The sequence below is a fragment of the Somniosus microcephalus genome, unplaced genomic scaffold (genome assembly GCF_052327205.1).
Source record: "Somniosus microcephalus isolate GS21.2 unplaced genomic scaffold, FLI_Smic_1.0 unresolved_chr1, whole genome shotgun sequence".
In the NCBI taxonomy this organism is placed as follows: domain Eukaryota; kingdom Metazoa; phylum Chordata; class Chondrichthyes; order Squaliformes; family Somniosidae; genus Somniosus; species Somniosus microcephalus.
In genome coordinates, this window is record NW_028225179.1 from 51,297,678 (window position 1) to 51,302,440 (window position 4,763).

Consider the following 4,763-nt stretch of genomic DNA (forward strand, 5'->3'; position numbering starts at 1 on the left):
GTAACATTTACAGAGCACACTAACCCCGAGCTGCAGGTGAAATTATGTGAAGTTCAATGTTCAGCAGCGAGATACTGGAGAGATAAGAGTCCCGAATTAGGGAGAGATTTTCTGATACCGCTGTTGAATTTCATTTATGTCAAACACTCCCTGAACTCACTGCAGGAATTCAGAGCTAGGGGTCGCCTGTGAAATGAGCCTAAAAATAAAGTAATACAAAGCTCGAACCCACGACGCTATCATTAAGAATGTTATACTCCACCGACTGAGCTAACCGGTCCCACAGCACTGCACCCTCGCTGTCTGTTATTGCAGAGCGACAGCTGTTGGCTTCGCCCCAGGGGCCCGTCTTGTTCTGCAAACCATGAACCAGAGATCGAGGGATTCCTCTCACTGATCGATAATAAAACTCAGATTTTCTGCTCTTTTCACCTTCCAACCATTCACATCCATTTTGCTCAGTATTTATTTCGCTTTCCTTTTTATTATGTTCGTGCTTTTCTTTATAAACATGTCATTGTAATTATTCGTGAGAGGGAAGAAATGAATAGAAGAGATTTACTGGAATGGTTCCAGGGATGAGGGACTTCAGTTATGTGGAGAGACTGGAGAAGATGGTTTTGTTTAGAGCAGAGACGGCCAAGAGGAGATTTGACAGAGGTGTTCAAAATCATGAACGGTTTTGACATCGTAAATAAGGAGAAATTGTTTCCAGTGGCAGAAGGGCCGGTAACCAGAAACCACAAATTGAATCTCATTGGTAATAGAATCAGAGGCGACATAAGGGACCATTGTTTCATACGGCGAGTTGTTGTGATCTGGAATGCACTGCCTGAAAGGATGGTGGAAGCAGATTCAATAATAACTTTCCAAAGGGAATTGGAATAATACTGGAAGGGAAATCTTTACATGGCTATAGAAAAATATCCGGGTATTGGAACTAATGGAGAGTTCCAACAAAGAGGCAACACAGGCGCGATGGAAAGTCCCAGGCTTCATTTCTGCCTGCACTGAGATCGATTGTCTCACCCAGTGTGCTGCCGGGCTCCACAGAAAGTAGGAAGGGCCGAGGTTCCTACACTGGCCTGTGCTTCATCAGCTGATCTCACCCGGCATCATGTTGACCCGCACAAAGCAGGATGGGCCCAGGCTTCATCACCGGCCTGTGGTGTGTTAGATCATCGCATGATGTGTGCTACTGAGCCATACAAATCAGTAAACTCTCTGTATTCAACCCCGGTTTGTGCTGAGTTAGCAGATATCACCCGGTGTGGTACTGAGCCCCATACAGAGCAGGTTGGGCCCAGGATCATTCCGCGGCTTGTGGGGTGTTCGCTGATCTTATTTGGTGAGTTGCTGAGCCTATAGAACAGGAAAGGTCCAGGCTTCATCTCTGGGCTAAGCTGAATTCTCTGACCTCACCTGCTGTCTGGGCCTTTTTTGGGCATATCTGGGTCCTTGTAGCAACTCTCCGAGTAGTAAGTCATGGTCTGTGCAGGAGTTGTTCAGGTCTTTGTAGAAGCTTCCTGGGTCTGTGTAAGAACTTAGTGGGTCTGTGTTGGAGCTACCTGGGTCTGTGTAAGAGCTGTATGTGTCAGCGTAGGAGCTGTCTGAGCCTGTATGTTATATCTGGGACAGTGTACGAGCTGTCTGTTTCAGGGTTGGAGCTGTCTGGCTCTGTATGTTATGTCTGAGTGTGTGTGTAAGTGCTGTCTGTGTCCGCGTAGGAGCTATCTGGCTCTGTATGTTATATCAGAGTGTGTGTGTAAGAGCTGTCTGTGTCAGGGTAGGAGCTGTCTGGCTCTGTATGTTATATCAGAGTGTGTGTGTAAGAGCTGTCTGTGTCAGGGTAGGAGCTATCTGGGTCTGTATATTGTATCTGGGTCAGTGTAAGAGCTGTCTGTGTCAGGTTAGGAGCTGTCTGGTCTGTATATTTTATATGGGTCTATGTAAGGGCTGTCTGTGTCGGGATAGGAGCTGTCTGAGTCTGTATGTTATATCTGAGTCAGTGTAGGTTATTTCTAGGTTTGTGTAGGAGTAACCAGTGTATATGAAGAAGCTGACGAAAGGCAATTAACCAGCAACATTAACTGTTTCTCTCTCCACAGATGCTGACAGACCTGCTCAGTATATCCAGCATTTCCTGCTTATATTTCAGATTTCCAGCAACAGCAGCATTTTGCTTTGGTTTCTATTAAGAAGATATCTGGGTCTGTGTAGGAATGTCTGGGTCTGTGCAGGAGCTGTCTGGATTTGTGTATGAATGTCTGGGTCTGTGTAGGAATGTCTGGGTCTGTGCAGGAGCTGTCTGGATTTGTGTATGAATGTCTGGGTCTGTGTAGGAGCTGTCTGGGTCTGTGTAGGAATGTCTGGGTCTGTGTAGGCGCTGTCTGGGTCTGTGTAGGAATGTCTGGGTCTGTGTAGGAGCTGTCTGGGTCTGTGTAGGAATGTCTGGGTCTGTGTAGGAGCTGTCTGGGTCTGCGTAGGAATGCCTGGGTCCATGTAGGATCATTCTGTGCCTTTCTTGGAACTGACCGTGCCCATGCAGGAAGTGTCCATATCATTGTAGGGGCTCATGTATAGGTGCTGGCTGTGTCATTGTAGGAATTATTTTGTCTATGTAGGAGCGAATGGGTCAGTGCAGGAGTTATTTGTTCTGCACAGGTGCTCCTCGGATCAGGGTAGGAGCTATCTGGGTCTGTGTGGGGAAGTCTGTGCCTGTGTCGGTGCTCCCTGTGTCAGTGTAGGAACTCCCTGGGTCTGTGTATGAAAGTCTGTGCCTGTGGTGGTGCTCCCTGGATCAGGGTAGGTGCTGACTGCGTCTGTGTAGGACAGGCTCTCTCTGTACTGGTGTTCCCTGTGTCAGGGTAGGAGCTCCGTGCGTCTGTGTAGGATAGTCGGTGCCTTTGATGGTGCTCCCTCTGTCAGGGTAGGAGCTGCCTGGGTCTGTGTAAGAAATTCTGTGCCTGTGATGGTGCTTCCATTGTCAAGGCAGGCGCTCCCTGGGACTGTGTATGAATGTCTGTGCTTGTGATGGTGCTCCCTGTATCAGGGTAGGAGCTGCCTGGGTCCGTCAAGGAAAATCTCTGCCTGTGATGGTGCTCCCTGTGTCAGGGTAGGAACTGTCTGGGCCCGTCTCGGAAAGTATGCGCCTGTGATGATGCTCCCTGTGTCAGGGTAGGAACTGTCTGGGCCCGTCTAGGAAAGTATGCGCCTGTGATGATGCTCGCTATGTCAGGGTAGGTACCGTCTAGTTCTGAGTAAGCTTATTGGTCTGAATCGGGGCTGTCAGGGATTACATAGGAGCTGCTTTGATCTTTATAGACAAAAAAATCTGTCTGATGCATCTGAGATTTGGTCAGAAAGTCACAGCGTCTCCGTCTGCACCTGTGCTTTGTAAAGCAGTTTTTTAGGTTTTAATTTACAGATGGGTTAATTGATAATCAGGGGCAGTAGGAGCCTCCGCGCCCCGGGGTGAGACATGGATGAATATGCCCGGGCCCGGTCCTGAATGTGCAAATGTGGCAGAAATCACGATCGGTGGGGGAGGAGATGGGTGGGGCTATGAACTGAACCCCCTGCCCAAACAAAACTTGCCACAGTCACAGAAACGAATGGTTACTTCCGGGGCAGTTGTTGCGTCACTGACTGCCTCCATGCCTTCTCACTGCCTTTGCTGATACTCTGTCCAAATCTGAGGCCTTGCGCCAAACTAATGCAGAAACTCTGCTGCTGCTCTCGGGATGGGCACCTGCTGCCTGGATACATTACCATCCTAACAGCTCATTAACTGTCTGAGTGGAGCAGTGCGGCGTTTCAGAAGACAGGTAGAGAAGGCAAAATCAGAGCTGTCTCGGTCTCACGTGCTCTGATTATGGAAACGCTTTACGTATGCATCTGCTTATCAGGGGCTCGTTGGTCTCGGGGTATGTTGCTTGCTTTAACCGTGACCTGAGTATAGAATATGCGAGAGGACCCGCATTCAAATCCTGGACGAGTCCTCATTCTGTTTGTGACTTTTGACCTTGAATTCCCTTTGAAACATTTGGAAAGATAAAACAGAAATTTCCAAATCTTTCAACGTGAAACGCAAGCGGTTTGGGAAGAGGGTGAGTGCAAATATTTCGGATCAGAGGCAATCTCTGCGGCTACACTTTCTATCAACGAGTTTTTTCGGGAAGTTGAATGCGATATTCAACCAGTTCTGGATTTTCATCTCACTGAAGTAGATAAATGAACGAAAGACTTGCATTTATTGGGCGCCTTTTACCACCAGCGGACGTCCCAAAGCACTTTACAGACAATGAAGTACTGTTGTACATCACTGTTGTAATGTAGGAAACGTGGCAGCCAATTTGCGCGCAGCAAGCTCCCACAAACAGCAATGTGACAATGACCTGTTCATCTGGTATTTTTTGTTATGTTGATTGAGATATAAAAATTGGCCAGAATGATTGATGTCCCAGTTTTATTCAGTATACAGACCGCCATTAAGATACATAATGATTGAGACTGAGAAGGACACCGTTTTCACAACTACCCGCAATGATCACAAGGTCCTTGAGGTAGGCCATTCAGCCCTTTTTAATACAGCCCTCCAGAGCATCCGTAGTCTTCACTTCATTGTTTGATCCAGTTTTTTTACTAAGCCATTCAGGGGTTTTGACCACCCCCGCCCTGCCTGGAGTCCATTCTAACTGTTGATCATTCTCCTGTTATCAGTCCTAAAGAGTTCACTTTTACTTTTGAGGCTGTTTCTTCTT